The 21,336-nt window shown below is 42.5% G+C and overlaps 1 protein-coding gene across 2 annotated transcripts in view; it reads left to right on the plus strand.

Moving 5' to 3' along the window:
• Positions 1 to 21,336, plus strand: part of TNR (tenascin R) — a 428,568-nt gene that overhangs the window by 201,059 nt on the left and 206,173 nt on the right. The window contains exon 2 of one of the 2 annotated variants that reach the window (XM_037825290.1): positions 15,041 to 15,090. The exons of the other annotated variant lie outside the window; for it this stretch is intronic. The gene's annotated coding sequence lies outside the window, so the exon portion shown is untranslated. The remainder of the gene's footprint in view (positions 1 to 15,040; positions 15,091 to 21,336) is intronic. 2 annotated transcript variants of the gene reach the window in all.

Here is a 21,336-nt window from a genome sequence, read left to right on the forward strand (position 1 = left end):
AAATAAAATCATATGCTACCTGTCAATTCGCTGAAACACACACACACAGTTACAAGTCAGAGCTCTTACCCTGATCTCTAATGAGTACCAGCCTCAAAATATGGCTTGATTTTTAAAACGTCATAAATGCAGAGGATATATTTTTTTTGATCTGTAGAACACCTTTTTGTTAATCCCTTGGTAGTACATACAAGCAGAGGTGTGTGTGTGCACACTCACACACAGTTTAGAAACAGGAGTCTCATCTCTAAAATGGAATTTATAGCATTGCTGGTTCTCTTGGCTCAGCGTACAGCATTAGATTTTGTCTGGCAATGCAGATGTCTGACTCCCCTCCTTAGCAAACAGGAGTAAAAACTAACGCAGGGTAAACACATGCAATAGGCCTTTGGAGAGTGTTGAAAATGCCAAGTCCCTGGGTATTTGACCAGAGAGGAGATGCGCCCACCTCCAGCCATCCAGTGAGAGGAGGCAGGAAGCCCCATCCTGGCCGTCTTTCATCTGTTCTCAGCTCACTGAGATTGTTCACCTTGTGGGATGCCCAGGGTTGAAGACGATGCATTTGTTCTGCCCACAAGACAACTGTATTTCCATTAGTGCATTTTGTATTCTGTTTCTCTCAGAAATGGGTTCCGTGTGCATGTGTGTGTTTTAAGGTGCTGAAATTTAAAATACAGTCAAGTCAGCTAACAGAGTCACTCTTAGACTCATTTCATGTTACTGTTGTATTTTTCTCTTTCTCTGAATCGACAATGTGGCAGAACTGAGGAGTTGCTCTTGTCTTAATTACCGCAGAAATATTGCTAATTAGAGGCAAGGGAAGAAGTGCCAGGGATTTGCCTCGGAATCAAAGACAGCATTATTTTCCAATGGATATTAAAAGACTTACAAAAGAGGCTAAGATGATGTGGTTGGTAGAGTTGTGAAGTGTGTTTAGGGCCCCCATGGTAAAATGGCTGGAAGGGGAAATGAAAAATCTGGGAGGAAAATGTTCTCAGATGTTGGAATTATGCCTGCAGCCATAACGTTGGATGCCGTGATCCTATCTACCTTAAACACAAAATGGGATCAAGAGCTCTCCAAGGAACCTGACAGTGGAAAAAGTGTTGGTGGAGCAAACCTGGTCCTCTCTCATACCTCATCCCTCAGCAGATGTTGAGAGTGGACGTAGACTCAAATTTTTTGAACGTAGGGCTTTCTTTCCACCTCTGCCACTTTTCCCATGTTGGCTTTTTACACCATGTCTTTTAACCTCAAACTGAGTGTGGGCTTGAGGAATAAATCACAAGTTTAAAAAACCACCAGAACTCCTGAAGACAATTATATAATAATGTAGATTACAAGGGGTGACAGTGTGATTGTGAAGACCTTGTGGATCACACCCCCTTTATCTAGTGTATGGATGAGTAGAAAAATGGGGATAAAAACTAAAGGACAAATAGGGTGGGATGGGGGGGATGATTTGGGTGTTCTTTTTTCACTTTTATTTTTTATTCTTGTTCTGGTTCTTTCTGATGTAAGGAAAATGTTCACAGATAGATTGTGGTGATGAACACATAACTATGTTATCATACTGTGGACAATGGATTGTATACCATGGATGATTGTATGGTGTGTGAATGTGTTTTAATAAAACTGAATTTAATAATAATAAAAAAAAAAGACCACCAGAAACCCATCTTTTGAGGTCTGTATTTGTGGAAGACAGTAGAAAGCTGGGCAGGTACCATGTGATGGGCTGGGTGCCACATGGATTTGATCAGATCTCTCAGGTAGAATTCAGATTCAAAGGTGTGGACAGACTGTGGTGGTTACCTCTAAAACACAAAGGTGGCACCATGATCATGATATATCTCATCATCAGTGGTGTTTCAAATGCTTCCATTCCTGAGGCCTGGAATTAAATTTGGAGGCATGAAGAAAGGAAGAGGGATGAGAAGTAAACAGTCAGAAAGGGAATGATTCAAGAGTGAGAAGGAAAAAGGTAGGAACTGGCCTGGTGGAAAGACAGGGCAGATAAAGAACTAAACGACTTAATGTCCCCAAATTAGGAGTTCCCAAACAGACAGTGTACCAGGGAGAGATAAATGATTTATTCCCAAATTATACCATGTTCTCCCTTGCATGGCCCACTAAGGTCCATAGAGCAGCTGTAGGTTTGGAGTCAGCAAACCCAGGCTGGAGTCCTGGCTGTGGGGTCAGCGATAAGCCATCTAAACTCTCTGAATCAGTTTCCTTGTCTGTATAATATTTCCTGTGCTGCCTACCTCACATGCTGCTATGGGGATCAAATGAGGTCATGTGCAGGTGCAAGGGCTTTCAAAATGGAATGGCAACTTACATATGAAAGGTGTGCCTCAACACTTTACAGATGGGATCCGCCAACCAAGCTATTCAGGGTTAGTGGACAGACCCAGGGAGTACACATTCACATACAAAATTTTAGCTCTCAAGCCAGGTCAAAGTTATCAGGAACAATCCGTTTCTACTTTTCACCTCAACCATGGGATAAGAAGGGAACATTTTTATAGTCAAGGCACTATGTAAATTAAAGATAGTTTTCTACAGCCTCCTGATTGCTGATACAGAGTTTAAAAAGTCAAATGATACTATAAAACTCACCATACACACACAAAAAGCAATTTCCCAGTCCATCCATCCATGCCCCTGTTCCTTAGTGGCAGCCACTTGTAGTCATTTATTTTAGTATTTACCTGAGTAAATTTAGGAACTATATTTACATTGCTATTTCTTGAGTTTTGTTTCAAATTTCAAAATTATATATTCATTTATTCTTGTAAAAGTCTAAAATTTACCTCTCATCACTCCCCCAGTCTACCTACCACCCACACACATGCACACAAACACACAGCAACACTTATATGTATACACTGACATCCTTCCAATATAGTTTATTGTAAGCATTGTTTAAATCAATATTTAGCATTTACATTAGTTTACTTTTGCAAATATTATTTGTAATAAAACCATGTAGTGTATAATTATTATATTTCTTTTCTTATATAACTTTTTGACTGTCCCTAAAGTTCAATTTTTCATCTGCCTATTTTTTTGTCCCTAATTATAGTTCATAGTAAACTCCCTGACAGACTCATAAAAAACTCCCTGACAGACCCATTGAAAACAAAACAAAACAACAACAACAACCAGCCAGGCACATCAAGCAATGTGTCATTTCCCTATTTTCCTGGGAGAAGTTCCTCCTAGAGCCTTCAGCCTCCCTGCCCTGTCTGACTGATTACTCTCTAGGCCTGAGACACACCAGTCCCCCTGGAACATCCTTTGCCTTTTTTTCTCTCCTCTGTAAGATCCTCTGTTTCCTAGATCCAATGCCTTCCTCCTTTTCGGAAACTCCCTTGTTTTGTGATGTACATTCTCCACTAGCTTCCTGAGATGTAATGCATCAGAGTTCAAATTTTCGAGACACTAGCCAACTGAAAAGGCAAATTATTTTTCCCTCACACTTGATTGGTAGTTTGTCTGGGTATAAAACTTTAGGTTGAAAGTTATTTTCACTCAGAATTTTGAAGGAACTGCTCCATTGCCTTTAGAATCCAGTGTTGCTCTTGTAAGTCTGATGCTGTTCTGACTTATAATTTGTATGTGACCTGCATTTTTCTCTGGAAGCTTTTAAAAGAGATGTTAAGATCTCTTTATCCCTCATCTGAATTTTCATGATGACATGCCTTAATATGGTTCTTATTTTTATTTATTGTGCTGGAGACTCAGTGAGCCCATCCAATCTGGAAATTCATGTCCTTCAACAGAAGAAATTTTTCTTACATTTCTTTAATAATTTAAATTCCTTCTTTTTCTTTGTTCTATCTTTCTCCCACTCCTTTTAGTTGGAAGTTGGGCCTGCAGGGATTGATCATCTAATTTTCTTATCTTTTCTTTCCTATTTTCTATCTGTATACTACTTTCTGGGAGATTGCATCAATTTTACCTTCTACACATTCTGTTGATTCTTGATTTTTTTTCTATTATTTCAATCTTTAATACCCAAAAACTTTTTCTTGTTCTCTGAATGACCCTGTGTAAATGAGATCACACTCTGTTGTTTTCTCTTACTTTTTCTGTTCTATTCTCTGCATTTTTTTGTTTCATCTGGCTCTTAGTATCTTTGCTTTGATCTTTTCTATACTAGAGTCTTTCCTTGAATGTCTGCTAATCCTTTTCTCTCTATTCATATCTTAAACATGCATAAAACACTAAAAACCTGATTAGGTGATCTGTATATATGCATACACATGTGCGCACATACTATGGGTGTAGGATGGGGAGAAGCCTTATGAATATATGGTAATTAGTTGCAGTCCAAGTTACTTCATTGGAAGACTTTTCATTTCTCCAGAGGAATTTTTCCAGTCTCCTTCCCAAGGAGTGAGGGTGGTATATGCCTTACTGAGAGTGAAAAGGATGGGAGGGGCTGGAAGAGTTTCATGGTTCAGCATATGAAATTTCACTTACAGCTTCTGTTTTCGTTACTTCCCCCTAACATCTTCTATCAGCTGTGCCTGTTGTCCTCAAATCCAGAACCTCTCTGATTCAGGGTCTCTATAGAGCAAACCTCTTGACTTCTGCAGAGGTGAAGGTAAGAATGTTGTTTGGCTGCATAGGGGAAGAGAGGAAATCTAGAAGTGCTAACTGCTCCCTGTGTAGATTACACCCGATCTTTCTGCTTGCAGTTCCATCTGCACCCCAGACTTCAGGGGCACCTGGTGTCTCCAGTTCCTGAGCCTTTCCTGAGTTCCAAATCAGACTGCTACTTGCTGGTTTCATTTTCTGCAGGTACTTTCTCTGATCTTCAAAACTGGTGATCTATGCTCATCTGCTTCCCATCTTCCAAAATTTTATTGCCACCTCTCATCTGCTATAATTGCTCTCCTTTATGGGTTTAAAGCTTTATTCCTTGTGGTAAGTGCATTAGTTTTCTGCTGCTGCATAACAAATTGACAAAACAAAGCAGTTCAAAACAACACAAATTTATTATTTCACACTTTTCATGGGTCAGGAGTCCAGCACATTTTGGCTGGACATGGGCTGAAATCAAAGTGTTAGCTAGCTGTGTCTTCATCTGGAGGCTTGTCTAGGGAAAAATCCCCTTCCAAGTTACTTCAGGTGGTTGACAGAGTTCATTTCTTTGCAACTGTGGGACTGAGGTCCCCATTGTGCTGCTAGCTGTTGACCCATCCATTCCAGCAATGGAAAACCGCCCTTGTGTAAAATCCCTCTGACGTCCCTTTTCTGTAACCAGCTGGAGAAATCTCCCTGCTTTTAAAGGGCTCATGTGATTAGGACAGGCCCTCCTGATTATTCTCCCTATCTTAAGGCCAATTGTACATATGACATAAACTAATCACCAGAGTAAAATCTATCATATTCACAGTCCCAGGGATTATGCAAGGCATGTATACCGGGAGTAAGAAAAATCTTGGGGCCATCTTAGAATTCTGTCGACCGGTGTTATTTTTAGGAGGGAATAGAAATAAATATGTTTGTTTAATCCACCACGTATAATTAGTAAGCCTCTCATGCCTTCATTAATGCATTATTAATGTTATAGGGCATTTCAGCTGTTTATTTTAGTGTTTTAAAAACAAATTTGACTCCCAGCTCTTCACATGCGAGTGATGCTCCCTGTAGTTATGGCTTAAGAAGAACAAAGCTTCTTAATCCAAATGAGTGAGCATTATGTGCCTAAGAACAAAAGCAGACTCTGAGGGAGCTCCCGTGTTCCCTTCCAGAGTCACAAGTCTATTAGGATCCTGGGGTCCAGTCTAGAGAGCTGGGGTTTAACTGTCCTCAGTGGTCTGGACATGCACAGTGGGGTGAGCTGTTCCCGGCACGTGCATGGATCCTGTGTACCAGCACCACCCAGCTGCATAAAGACATTACCAAGAGACAGCACCTTGGTACAGGGGCATGGTGATTTTTCTTAGCTTGGCAGATCCCAGTGGTAGTTGTTGTATTCAGTGATGAATCACTAATATCTAGAAACCTTGACTGGAACCTGAAGATGGGAGATAAATGTGAGAGGGAGTGTTGCTCTGAGCATTTCAGCAGATAAATGGCCAGTCATGACTAAAAGATGGTTTTACATTTTCTGAGTGTAATCAAGTGAGATGTAACCAATATTCCTTAGTTCATTAGCCGCATGTCTCCTAACCTTCACTGTCAGACGCTCCCTCAAAGGAGAGGCTTCCTGTCCATCCCACTTTTTAAAAAATCTTAGCTTAGCTTAGAATAAAACCAGTGGGAGAGCTACCAGCAGGTAACTAGCAGAAGGAGGGGCTCCAAAGGGAAGAAAAGGTCACAAACAATTTGGTCTTAGAAGGAAAGGGAGAGAAGACAGAAAGAGTGGAAGCAAATATAGGAAGAAAGATTGACAAGGGAAAAAAATAGTCTGATTTTAGTACCTTTCTGATGCTGGTACATTTCCCATTATGGCCAGTTGGGTATCAATAAACTGATAATATGTATGCAGTGTTTGGAAGAAATTCATAGAGGAGCCTCTACTGGCTGCTACTAGGTGGAGTGGCAGCAGGACTTATCTTATTCTATATACCACTCAGCCTTCATTCCTAGAAAGGGTCTCTGGGCTTTAGAAAATCTACTTTATTAATTTCCCTGTGAAAAGGAGAGGTGAAGACACAGGTTTCTGTGACTATGACAGGGGATGATACAAGATTCCTCCCTGTAGAAGTTCAGAGAACCCCGTGAGAGAGCCCGCTTCACCTTGCCTGGTTCATGGTCCATGTGGTCCACCATCTTGGCAGGAGAGGGATTTCAATAGCCTCCTACCAGGGGTCTCCACCTTGTGTCTTTGCTCACCCCAATCTACCTTCCATGCAGCCACCTTTACTTTCCATAACCCAAATCTAATCGTGTCAGATCCCTATTTAAAAAGCTTGATGGACATCAGTGGTCCAGAGTCAAGTCCAAGGACAATCTTTTTTTTGACATGGTGTGCCAGTTTGGATGTATTATGTCCCCCAAAATGCCATTTTCTTTGATGCAACCTTGTAGGGGCAGACATATTAGCATTGATTAGGTTGGAACCTATTGATTCAGTGTTTCCATGGAGATGTGACTCAATCAACTGTAGGCAAGACCTTTCATTGGATTATTTCCATGGAGTTGTTGCCCCACCCATTTAGGGTGGGTCTTAATTGGATCACTGGAGTACTTTAAAAATAGCCACACAGGCCCAGATGCTGCTACAGCTTACAGAGACATTTTGAAGACAGCCACCGAAAGCAGATTTATGCTAGCCCAGAGTTTGATCCAGAAAAGCTAAGAGAGGACAAAATGCCCCAAGAGCAACACTTCGGAGAACACCATTTTGAAACGCAACCTGGGAGCAAGCAGACTCCAGCCCCGTGCCGTGCCAGCCACATGCCTTCCCAGCTAACAGAGGTTTTCCAGATGCCATCAGTGTCCTTCATTGAAGGTACCCTACTGTTGATGCCTTTGTTTAGACATTTTCATGGCCGTAAAACTGTAACTTTGTAACCAAATAAACCCCCTTTATAAAATCCAATCCATTTCAGGTATTTTGCAAAATGGCAGCATTAGCAACCCAGAACACATGGCATCCACCCGCTCTCTTTACAACATGGCTTCAACAGTCTCACTTCCAGCTACCATGTTCCAGGCACCTGTGCTTGAACCTTGCTGAACCTCTTCTTGAATTTACCATGCACTGTCACGTGTTGGTGTGTTTGCACATGCTGTTTCTTCTGCCTAGAGCACTCTTCCCTACTTTGACTATATGTCAAAATGCATACCACTCACCCTTCAAGTATCAACTTGAATTTCACTTTTTCTGAAGATCTTTTCTTACCACTGACTCCTACTTCATCTTTTTCTCCTCAAAGCCCACAGGGATCAGCAGAGTGGACTGGTAGTTAATTTAGGGGAAGTAAAGCCTATGCTCAAGGTTGTGGGGAAGATGTAGACAGAGTTGTGGACTCTCCCAAGGAGGGTGACCACAGCCCCACACAAAATTAATTCCAGGGACAAATGACTTAAATGGGACTTGGGTTGGAAGTGTCACTTTGATGGGGAAAGGACAGGAGCAGGAGATGCTGGCATCAGAGATGCTCGAATGGTCTGTATCTAGTGCTCCTGGGCCAGGACTCTCCTAAGCAGGTTTGCAGGAGGCAGGGAAGCCTGCTGGGAAACAGGGAACACCCCTGCCATAATGTGACAATTAATGTTTATGGTGCCTCTGTTTGAATAGTAGTAGCTCTCAAATAGAGAGTCAAAGTATGAGCTAAGAAGACAAAGTGCAAAGGAGGGAAGGGAGAGAGTGGCAAGCCCTTTGCAGAGCAGGTCCAATTGTTCATTTCACCCCAGCTCAGCAACAAGCCTTATCTGGGAACAAAATACCCTCTGGCCTACTTGAAGTGAGCTACTGCCCACTTGCTTGCTTTCACAACCCTGGCTCTACTCAAAACACTGTACAATCTTGGGAAATTCACTTCACTTGCCATCCCTGTGCCCACATATCTTTTCGTACAAGATGGAGGGAAATTTTCATAGTTTGAGGTATCTCCTCCAGTTCAGAGCATCCTTCACACACTCTAGTGATACAGGGCAACCTGACAAACCCACAAAACACATTCCATAGACTCCACAGACTCCAAGGCTCAATAGTGATGAAAGGCCACTCACAGTTTGAAGTACCTCCTAAAAGGCTCGCTGGGCTTGAGTGCTTAGATGTATAGTATCATTTTAGATTTTTCCAACTTTGAACTCTAGAAAGGAACTCCACCCTCATGGCCCCTCTGACTTTAGTCCAGGTTGGAGGGAAGTTCCATACTCTGTTAGCCATGCCCTGATCTTCACAAAAAAGACAATGAAAAGAGATGCTGGCAATTCTGCTGCTGGCTCAATGTAATCTAAGTTGGCAGATTCTGTCCCTCTGTGGTCCACTTTCCCTTAGCCTTTTGCACATACCACACATAACCTCACCCCAGTGTCAAAGTTCCTTATGCCCAACTTTCCATTATTCTTGGGAGCACCTCTAAGAAAGGGCTGGATCTTTCTGTCTGAATCCTCAGCCTTAGTACAATGCTTGGCATGTAACAAGCATACCACAAAAGTGAGCTTGGCTTCCTCCCCTTCCCTTCTCCTTTGAATCTTATGCCCTCCATTTTCTCTCTCTAATTCTTCCCCTCTCCTTCACCTCCTTTTCATCTTTTCTCAACTCCCAGTCCCAGTCAGGCTGGCAGAGGCTGAGGGGAACTGTAACAAGCCAGCCTGGTACTCTGAATGGAAGCTTCCTTTAGATAGTGCTCATGAGTGTCCAATTCCACTCCCTGAGAAACCAGAACTTTCTCCTCCTCAGGCACTCCTGTTATGCTTCTCTGTCACATCCTTCTTTCATGATGCATATGACCTACCTCTAGTACATCAAGTTTTCAGGCAATGTTTATAAGCTCAAAATCTTTCTGAACTTCTGTGAGAGGACCTATGGCACAGTGGTAAAGGACCTACCCCTGGAACTAAACTGCCTAGGTTTGAATCCCAGCTCTGTGACTTTTTTAGGAGCGTGAACTTGGGCAAGTTATCACACTCTCTATGCCTTGGTTTCTTCATCTATAAAATGGAAATGATAATGACAGAACCTACCTCATAGAATTCTTTTGAGGATTAAATAAGTTAATACATGCAGGCAATTAAAGGAGTACCTGGCACTTAGTGAGCATGATGTAAGTGTTTGCTATCATAGTATTATTTTTAATATTACAAGAGAATCACAAGATACAAATATTTTCAAGTATATATCCTCAGTACTTATATCATCAGTCTCTCCATTTCCATAAAATCTTCTCCCTCAGTCTACAAACAGTTTCAACTCTCCCCTATCTTGAATAAAACTTTCCTCCTACTGTTTCCACCTTGACCTATGTTTCTCTCTCTCTCTCTCTTTTTCCTTCTCTTCACAGTCAACATCATTAAATAAATAATCTACACTTATAATCTCCACCTCCTCACCTCCCATTTGTGCCTCAATCTATAGCAATCTGGTTTCAGCTTCCATCTGGCCAATAAAGCCGTTCTTGATAAGATCACCAATAACCTCTATTGACCAATTGTTTTTCTTAAAAATGTTTCCTTTGCTTCTGAGACACTATTCTTTTCTGGTTGTAACAGTCAGCTTTTTCTATGTTATGCTAAAGTAATAATCCCCAAATCTCAGTGGTTTGCAACAATGTTTTCCTTTATACTCACATTAGACATCAGCTGAGGGCTGTATACAGCTCTGCTCCACATATCTTCTCCATCTGGGGATCCAGGATGGAGAGCAGATGCTCTCATGGCAGAGGGAAAAGACTAAGGCAGAACCATACAATGACTCTACAAGCTTCTGCTTAGATGTAGTATGCATCACTTTTGTTCACATTCCATTGGCCAAAACAAGTCACATGCCCAAGTCCCACCTCAAGGGATCAAAGAAGTATACTCCTCCCACTTGCAATGAGCAGGGATAAGATGACCACGTAACAGGAAAGGCTGCAAATAATAGAGAACAATAGTACAATCTACCAAATTGTTCTCCTTCTGCCTTCTTCCTAGCCTCTTTCACTGGATCATATTCCTCTACCTGCTTCCTAAATGTTGAAGATCTCCAGAGGTTCTCACTTTCCATACATTCCATGGATAATCCTGTTGACGCCCTTAGCTTCAATTAGTGCCTATGTTCTTATGACTTCCAAATCTCTAGTATAGACTATTAATGGAAATATTTAATGGGTCCCTTGAACTTAACACATTCAAATTTCTACTGCTTTTCTTATCTTCCCTATCCTTTATTCTTGATCAACTCAATGCTTGAATCAGAATTCTGGGAATGCTTAATTGCTCCTTCCCTTTGTTTCATCTAATGAGTCAAGTACTCTATTTTATCTTTAAAATAAATCTCTAATCTCTTCATCACTCTTCATTCCCTCTGCAATTATCTGAGTTTGGGCTTTTACCATCTCTTGGCTGAATTATACTGTTTAGATATTTCCTAATTTCCTCTCTGTTTCTGTCATTCTTCATTCAACTACATCTCTCCATTGCAACAAAAGATATCACCACCACCAGCACCCCCACCGCTACTACCACCACCACCACCCAAAATCTGATCTTGCCTCTTCTCTGCTTAAGAAACTTCAAGGTCTCCTCCATTAACTCAAAGTAAAATGCAGGCTCCACTGTATGGCATGCAAAGCTCTTTACAACTAGGATCCTGCTTTCTTTTCATCACTCTGTCCTGCTGTTTACTCCTTAGCAGCCCCTCTGCTTTGACTGCATTGGACTTTTCATTAGTATCAGATGCCCTATGATGTTTCTCATTCCCATGTATTTTACTCACACTATTCCCTCTGTCTAAATGCTCTTCTTAGTTTCTTTGCTTAGTTAACTTCTACTGGTCAAGATCTAGTCTTAGTATCATCCCTTTCATAGAACCTTCCCCTTCCTGCCCATTCCCATTGCCCCACTTCACAATAGGTCACACCAACTTTGTTATAACATTGACCACATTATATTACCATTCATGTGTCTTTCTCTTCTTATATCAAGTATGAGTTCCCCAGAGCAGAGATTGAGTCATTGTCATCTTTGACATTTCCCAGGAACTAACACAGGACATATACATTAGGTACTCAGTAAATGTTTGTTAAGGGAATGAATAAATGAACAAATGACATAATGCAACCTGTGTCACATTAGCACAATGGTCAGATTTTCCAGTTGATAGTTTTATTCCCTGGCTGCCTATTGGCTTTAGGAGACACTATCTCCTTGTTTTGTTGGATGACTCACTTCTGGCCTTCAGGTTAAAACTGCTCTTTTCTGCAGCCCTGAGAGCCCAAATCTCCCTTTCCTGGTACCTGTTTCTCCAACTAAAAAACTTCCTTTGTGTCTGCATTCTCTGCTCTCCAGCTTCCCTAAATGGTCCCACTGGCCAATTATGGGACTCCTTTACGATTCTTCCCTAGAGCCCCTCAAACCTGGATTATGCTATCACCCTTTCTGCCTCCCAGTTTTTCTCACTGTTTCCTTTTCTTCTCCATATCTGCCAAGACCAGCTACATTGTTTGCTGGGCCCAGTGCAAAATGAAATTGAGGGGTCCCTTGCTAAAAAATCATTAAGAATTTCAAGACATCAGCAGCAGAGCATTAAACCAAGCACAAGGCCCTCTGAGCACAAGCCCTGTGTGATTGCACAGTTTGCACATCCATAAAGCCACCTCTGATCATTTCCTCCCAGTTCCAGACAGAAGCCACATGCTCAAATGGGGCAGGTGTCAAACTAGGACTCCATTAGTTCTTAAGGAAAATGAGTTAGCAAGGCTGAAGAGGATTTTTTCTTTTCTTTTTTTTTTTTTTTGGAACACTGAGAGCCCCAATTTTTTTTTCCCCCTGCATAAGGGCAAAAGCATTGTAGAGAATTTGGTGGAGTAAGTTAATTCTGAGTAAGGAATGCAGTTGGTAAAAAGGAGTTTTTAAAGAGTTATATCTAGATAGGTAGGTAAGTAGGTAGGTAGGTAGGTGGATGGATGAATGGATGGGTGGGTGGATGGATAGATAGAAGGAGGAAGGAAGGAAGGAAAGAAGGAAGGAAGGAAGGAAGGAAGGAAGGAGATGAAAGAAAGAAAGAAAGAAAGAAAGAAAGAAAGAAAAAAGGAAGGAAGGAAGGAAGAGAAAAAGAAAGAAAGTTGTGATTGCTTAGTAAGGGCTATTTGGCTGAATGCCATGTAGAAGTTGTTTTCGTAAGAAGAACCTATCTCATCAGAAGCATTTTGTAATTATGAAGAAATTGCGTGTCAGTGTTTGTATCTAATCAGGAGATTTTGATTATGTGAATTCCATGGCTAAGGGGTTGTGGAATAGAGAACTTCTATTCTCTATTAGGGCTTTATTGGATGGCAAGTCTGAGCAGGGTTCAAAAGCTCATTCATTCATTCATTCATTCACCCCTTTATTCAACTAAGCATTTATTGAGGACTCATTTCATGCCAGTCACTTGGAATAGGAATTCTCCCCATAGCAGGGGCAGGTGAAAGATCATATATGGGAACTGGCACTAGGAGTCGGATATGGGCTAAGTACATCCAACACCTTGCAGCATCCCGTGCAGACCCCCATTCTGACCACACCAGTTATTTACAGTGAAATAAAGTTTTCACTTACTTATAAAATGTCAGATGGTTGGGCCCAATGTGTCCTTGTGTAGAGGCAGAGCTGAAGCGGTGGGGGGGGGGGGGGGGGGCGCTGAGTTGGGGCTGTAGAATTCTTTTACTTCTTTTGGTCTCCCTCTTTTCCTTCTCTTTTTAAAAGAGTTCCATCCATGGTTCCCGGGACTTGCTTCAAAACACCCAGTTGTTGCCACCAGTTGTTACAGACTTACTATGGGGCTGATAGGTACATCCAGTGCACCTTACATTTGTACAATCTTCCTGTTTAGGCTGTATCATATGAAATTGCCGCTCGTACAGGTCAAATGCGGGCATCTATCAGCAATTTCATATGGCTCAATCTAATATGGGTGATCTTGTGAACCCTGTTTTTTCAGTGGCAAATAGAGAAGCTCAGAGAAACTTTACCACTCTCACAGAGCCTGATGTAGAACTCAAACTCAAATTCACACTCATTCTCCACACTTGGTGCCCCCTTGGTATAAACAGTGAATCAGCCTCTGGCAGCGACACACACACAGGTTGGGAGTCTCATGTTAATGTACTTTTTTTGTCTTTTTCTTAGCCCCAGATTCAGTAATGATTCTCTGTACAAACTCATTCATTTTTAATCAGTTGACTGTAATGATTTGTTACAAATGATCTTTAATTCTCAGCTGTGGTTAATCAGTACTGAAAGGCACTTTTTCTGTTATTTTATTTGGATAGGACTCTGAAATACTTGCCTGCCATTACTTAATCACTTGTTTGTTTTCCCTATGCACACAGTTTCTAGCAGCATACAGCCATATTTAATGTGGGCATTTTCCCTTTCCAGAGTGAATTGAGTTCTCCAAGTTGTAGGGGCAGGGAGCTGCAATGGGGAGTACTGAACTTTAGTGCTCTGGTTTTGATACTTACTGAGTCTCTTCTGCCTGCCAAACACTAGGCTGGGTGTTGAGGATACATTGACTTATAAATAGATAATTTGCAACAAATTAGGACAAGGTTATAATGAGAGTGCATGGCTATAGGGGAGACAGAGTGGAGGGGATGATACCTAACCCATCCCAGGAGTGTCAGGAAGCCTTCCTGGAGAAGGTAAATTCTGGAGGATAAGTATTAACCAGGCAGAGGTTTCTAGGCAGACAGATCAGATGCAAAGGCTCAAAGAGAAAATGTGGGAATTGGGAATATGCAGAATTGAGCGTCATAGGAGTAAAAGAGAGGAGGCAGGGGAGGGTGGGGAAAGTAAGTGGAGCCAGATCAGGAAGGGCCTTGGGCATGCCTATCACATTTGGACTTGAAAGGTTTAAGAAAGGAACTAACTTGAGTAGAATTGCTTTGGAAAAATCCTTCTGGGAGCAGTGGGGAAAATGGATTGGAAGGAGGCTGAGAATGGAGTGAGAAAGCAAAGGGAGAAGAAAGAGTTGGTGAACAGGTAAGAGATGATAGGGGCCTAAGGAAGTGAGTAGCTATGGGGATAGAGAGTGGTGGGTGGATTTGAGGTGAATACCAGCAGGGGTGAGTTGCAGTGGGGAGAAAGCGAATAAACAAGGAAAGGTGCAGAAGACAAGCATCTGGCTTTGCTCCTTTGGAGTGGGGCTGAGACAACTTATTTGCTCCCCAAAGACACCAAACCCTCCAACCGTAGGCCAGGGTTATCCATAGGTGGGATGTGGACTGCCTGGCTTCATAGGCAGGGCTAAAAACTGGACTTTTTCCTTGGCCGGCAGATCTCTTGAGTAAATTGGGTGCTGCTTAGTCTAATTGTTACAGCGATCCTGACCAATGACAGGAAACAGACTCAAAAACCTTTCCTTTCCCCTTTTCACCTCCAGGTTCTGATATTTCTGACCCTCCAGGGAGTCTAGCACTGCCATTCAAATATGTAAGTCAAACCCTGGAGCAGAATGATTCTAGAAAATTACCATTCAGATTAATTTTGTCCGAAGAGGTGGTTGGCGATGCCTCGGGAAGACAGTCCCTTCGCTCAGCTGCAGGGAGGGGTGACGTCTGCCTGCGGGTTCTTCCACGGCCTAGGGAGGAAGGCCCACAGCCTCTGAGAGCAGGGAGGTCACGTGGCGCGCCTGTTATCAGGGTGGCATTTGTCAGCGTGATTGGAAGAGGGACTTGATGATGAGGGAATTGCCATGGCAATAATCTGGTCTCTGACTACAAAAGCGAAAAACAAAAACCAAACACAGTGCCAGGTCCTTCCCTGCTCTCCATCCCAGACCCCATTTGCTAGCTGGTGTCCCCTTTGCTGTCCTTGCTGGCAAAGCGCAGAGTGTGTGAGGCAGCTTTAATTGGTCTTGTTTTTCTCTGCTTTTGGTGGCTTGCTCACACCCCCTCTACCTTCCTGATGTTATTCTTCTCTCTTGGTGTCCCAGAACAATAAGTGATGCGAATACTTCATGCAGCAGTGTGAGGGATTTAATGCTCTGGTTTAAAATGCCAGTATCTCTGGGAAGGGCACAGAGTAATGCAAAAGCATGAAATAATGTTGGAAATTTGAGTTTCAGAAACAGGAGCTGGGAGGTTTTTGTGAAGAAACTCCCAATCACACTGCATGAGCATCTGCAGGGCCTAAGGATGGGCCTTCTTGGTTCTGGCACATTCCCAGAAGGAACTGTGAGGTTTCTTTAGAACTCCAAATGATGCAAAGCTGAGAGCATGTGTGCTTCAACTCCATCCTGAATAAATGAATCCCCAAGAAAAGATTCAGGAGCCGTCAGGCTCTCTCTGCCTGAGATTCTCATTCCCTTTTCTGAGCCTTGTCACTTCCAACTTCATTCCATCCCCACTGTGTGGGCCTTCTCAGACTCCATGCTCGGGCTTCGGCCCTGCTTGGTTCACACCTCCATTAAACCTCCACACATAAGCTGTGTGGAAATCTTTCTATATACATGATTGTGTCTTCCCCATGGTCTGTGAGCTTCTTTCTCCAGAGCTGGAACCATTTCTTATTTATTCGTTTATCTCCAGTGATTTTAATTCTGGCAGATAGTAAATGTTTCCTCTCTTCCCCTCCCCTCCCCTCCCCTCCTCTCCTCTTTCCCTTTCCTCAGGAGGGGTGCATATGGATGACTGCAGTGTTTAAAGCTAAGTGGGATTTTGTTTGGGGGCACAGCACCCCTCAAGCCTTTCTCAAGGCTATACTGTCACACTCAACAAAACTGATCTCTCCTGAGTACCCACCATTTGTTAGGCTCCTTAGGCCCCCGCTAGGGAGACCAGAATGTAAACGTCACTGTCTGCGTCTTCAGAGATCATGCATTGTCAATAAGAGGATAAAAATGTTCAAAGCATGGTTGCTTTTTACTCCCTGAGAATGGTCTTATCCTGAAAAACCACAACTATTTGGGGCAAGCCAGCTCTGATTATGTTGAAATCTCAGGTTCCTCAGGTTCTTGAGTATAAACCCAACATTGGGAAGATGAGTGACCTTCCTGTAAGCCAAAAGAGAAGCTAGATTAACCAGAGGTCATCCTGCTCACCTACCCTGGATATATTTGGAAAGGTATAGGGAGGGAAGGGTTATCTTTGACTGTCAAATGTTGGTGGTAGCAAATGGTGAACCCTAATGTAAACCATGAAGTATGGTTAATAGTACAATTATTAAAATGTGCTTTCATCAATTGTAACAAATATACCACACTGAAGCAAGGTGTTAACAATAGGGTTGTATAAGGGAAATAAACCTGTATTTTATGCATGATTTTTCTGTTAACCCACAACTTCTCTAATAAAAAAAGAAAATGCTGGTGGGATGTGGGACGGAGGTTGGGGATGCCAAACTCTCTGCAATACACCAGACATTGTCATCCAAAGAAGAATGAACCCTCCCAAAATGACAACAGCGTACTCTATAAAACATGAAGCTCTGTGAACAACCTTGAAGCTTACTAGCACCCCAAGAATTGAGGATGTTAGACTTTTAAGTTTTGAAGACCCAGATGCCCATTAAAGAAAATAAACCTTCATTTTCCCAGGCCTACTTCATGATAACCTAAAATCGATATGGTTGGATTGAACTCCTCTACCTCCATATTTGGAAAGGGACTGTAGGGGGAAGGTCCTCAACATTTCTTTTCCAGAAGGCTCTCTCCTGACTTGAACAAGGTCCTGTTGGACCTAAGACTCTCTAGTCAAGTCATTGCAGCCCAAGGGACAGTGGCCCTATAGTCACACCACAGGTGACCACTCTGCTCCAATCCTGTGCCTCCCCTTCCCACTTCCAGCAAGGCCAGCAGCCCATCAGAGTGAGTTTGCACATCCTAGCCCTTGTCATGGCCCAGTAGACCTCTTTGGCATTGTTCTGGCCTTGTAATCCAACTTGCTGGGCTGCAAAGCTGTTGACCACAGATCAAGATCCCATATTTTGCCCCTGACTCAGATTTCCTAGATATTCTACTCCAGATTTTGACCTTGGAAAGTTACATGCAAAAAAATGAATGACAATAGTGCACTCATTGGATTTACACTTGACTCTTGGTTGAATCCACTTCCTTTTCATCTGGGAGACTCGCTACCTGCTCCAGGCCCAGTTCCTGAGTCCCAGCAGTAGCCTGGTCCACAGGTACACTTGGCCAGGTACCTGACAAGGGAGTGAGACTTGGGTTTTATCTTTGCCTTCTGCTCAGAAGGCCCAAGTCCTGTGTCCTCCATGCTCATGTTGACTGACGGGGGAGCAGGAAGGTTCCAGCCCATAGTTTGTCTAAACCCAGAAAAGAGTGCTTCATCAAATGCTTGGGAAGTTGATCTTTTATCACTCTAGCAATCCCCCTTAATTGCAGATCCATGAGATGATATTGCACAAGTTAAAACTGAACTTGTTCCAGAAAGACAGGGATTCCTAGGCCAGTTGTAAAGTTCTGCTCTTTGGGTCAGGTCCTTTGAGAGAAAATAGCTATTTTTGAGGAGGACCTGAGAGCAGCCATCAGAATAAAATATACTAAGCTTCTGGCCCTGAGAGTCACTCCTTTGTCAGCCAAGCACTTGGGCTAGCCAATTACCTGCCATATCAGAGACATTTAAAGGGGAGAAGAAATATTCCCCTCTGTCCATGCCCAGGCAAGGTGGAACTCTGTATCAGGTATAAAAAGGTCCAGGACTCCTTAGGCCTGAATCTTTTTCTTTCCCTTTTTGGCTTCATATTTGTCTTCTTTCAGTGAGGAAAGCACATGTCTTAAGACAGGGAATTATTACCCTGGTGATTGATGTCTAGCAAATGCAATTAAGCTCCAGTTAAGTGCTCTCCAAGGGGTGCCTTTCCAATGCAGCATTCCATATTTGGTGATCACTTAACCACCATGCACCCGAGGTCTCCTGGTAATGAAGCATTTGTCTCTGTCAGGCTTCGGCCACCAGAACTTCCCACCTGCTTCAGATGCAGGGAGGCTGTGGGCAAAGAGATGGGAATGGAAGGTGGAGCAGGGAAGGGAAAAGTGGATGCCAGGGAGGATGCCCTACCAGGAAGGAAAACCCCTCAGAGCAAGAACAGCATGTTGGCCAAGGACACATGATGACTCCTAAGGAGACGCTGGGACCATGAAGTGAGGGAGGGTGGGGTGCCTTCAGTGGCTGAAATCAACCTAGTGCTTGGAATATAATTCCTGAATTTTACTGCCTCAGGGACTTTGGAGAGATAAACAAACAAACAAACAAAAAAAACTACCTGGACTCTGCTCTTGATGTATTTGCCCTCTAGCTGGGAAGGTCACACACACCCCATTGAACTTTCAGGCTACAGCAAATGACACACACAAATGCATGAAGGGTTACATTAAATATTGACTCATCTGTGGAGCTAAGGGGAGGAAAAAGAGCTGGTTGCCTGAGCTCTTATCCCAGCTCTGCCACTTACTTAGAAGCTAAATGTCCTTGACCACATTACTTAACCTGTTTGAATCTCAATTTCCTTAGTGTAAAATGGGGATAGTGATGATACTTTCCTCAGAGTCTTTTAGTGAGAATTAAACAGAACAACGCACAGCAAGCCCTGGGCGTGGACCATGGCAGGAATCAATAGACACCAGTTCCTAATAGATGGCAAGTAGATGTTAGTCCCAGTAGATACTTCATTCCCTTTTAAGCCAGGGTTTCTTAACCTTCTTTATGCCACAGATCCCTCTGGCAGTCTCCTGAAGCATATCAATCCCTTCTCAGAATAATGGTATAAATATGTAAAATAAAATATAAAGAATTACAGAGAAAACTGTATTTTTATTGAAATACAGTTATCAAAATACAAAAATACCAAATCTGTGGGATAGTAATATATGTGCTTCTTTATTAACACAATAAATAAAAAGGTCTGCTGGCAAGTCTAATAACTACTGTGATTTTGAAGTAGTAATAAGTTTAAACAATATTTCAACATATCTGCAACAACTGTAATGAGATATAAAAATATCTATGTTTTCTATTAGTGACAAAATTACAGCTACTGCTAATCCAACCGTGGTTTATTGCCTACATTCAAAATTAGAGGAATTGCTAAATTTTGGTTAGAGGTCGGTGAAAATAAAAATGTATTTTTTTTTTTCCATCTAAGTTCATGGACTCTCCATGGATCCCAAGCTACAAACCATGCTATCAGACTTGATAAAAAGTTATAACCATACTTTCTACATTTTCAAAATGACATTTATTTTCTCATTGCTAAAGAAAAAGTTAAAAGATACAGATAAAGCAGAAAAAGGAAAAGGATATTAGAAAAACTATCACCCGGAGAGAACCACTGTTAACACTTGGTGGTGTTGTTTGACTTTTAAGATGGGGAGCTCATTGGTAGTCTGGTTTTTGTGCACTGGCTCTGCTACACCTGGGGTTATTATATTGTAGTTTCACTCAGAGGGATATTGAGACACAGGCATGAAGATCAGGGACCTCAGCAAAGAATCAACTCAAAGTGCCATGAATGTAGGCCAGAAACTGTAAGAAAACCCAATCACAGGCAAAGAGCCCCTCACCTTCACAGCCACTCATGGGCAGGACAAAGTCACCAAGAGACAGAGTGAGGATGCCTTCCCAGCTCAGAGGACAAGCTGGAACCTTCTAGTCCCATGCATAGGAGCTGTCCCACTGATCCCAAACCCCTTGTTAGAGCTGATGAATTATCTGAAGCCTGCATTGTGAATTGTGAATAATGGAAATTGCCTACTTAATGAGGGATACAAACTGACTCTATTCAAAACTTGCCATATATTCAGATCAGATTCTGACATGGAGGCAGAGCATGAGGACTCATCCAAGTGATCTATTTGGAAATAATGAAGATGTGGCAGCATTAAGTCTAGGAGATGTTACACAGTCCATACAAACACACATATATGGACAGAGTTAGACCCTTATTCTGCTCCAAATGATCCCCTGTGGCTAAACTGTGCAGCTCTTTCTGGGGTGACAAGGTAGTTTAGCATATGTTTAACTGTCCAAAGTTAGCTCTAGAAAACTGAAGGCTTAGAACAGTTTGTTCAGTCACTGACAAACAACATCTGTGGAGAAGCCACCATGTGTGAGCTCAGAACACAAAGGAGGCCAGGCCCCAGCTTTCTTCTCCCAAGATCCCCCAGAGAATGCCACCCTACGAGCCCTCTAAGCACTGGCCACCTGGCCCCCGAGGAGCCATCCCTTCCCTGTGCCTTAAAATTAGGGTCTTCTTGCATCTCTTGGATGGAACTTCCAGGATACTGAGGCCGACATCACCATAACAACATTAAAAACCACCTCCCTTCCCTTCTTCAGCTCAGGCCTTATAGCAGTGTCCTCTTCTGATCTCTGAAGCATGACCTTCCCTGAGGAGATGAGAAGGTGTTAATGAAATGCTGCAGGCACAGCCATCAAAATGTGACTAGGTGCTTTCCTGGAGGGACCCTGCTACACTGAGGTGACCCAGCCCTGCTTCCTCTAGGCCTAGTTAAGGATCACAGCCCAAGATAATAGGCCAGCAAAGCTCCCGAGTGCAAGGCATAATCAAATTTCAAAATGTTTTTAATAAAACAAAGTGGAAAGTGCAGCCTGTTCATTCTGATTCTCTGCTGGGTCATTCAATTAAACCTGAGATTCCAGGAAAATTTGAGATATCCTGACCATATTTTCCATTAGTAATAATAATAAAAGATAATTATGG

The sequence above is a fragment of the Choloepus didactylus genome, chromosome 2 (assembly GCF_015220235.1).
Source record: "Choloepus didactylus isolate mChoDid1 chromosome 2, mChoDid1.pri, whole genome shotgun sequence".
Taxonomy (NCBI): domain Eukaryota; kingdom Metazoa; phylum Chordata; class Mammalia; order Pilosa; family Megalonychidae; genus Choloepus; species Choloepus didactylus.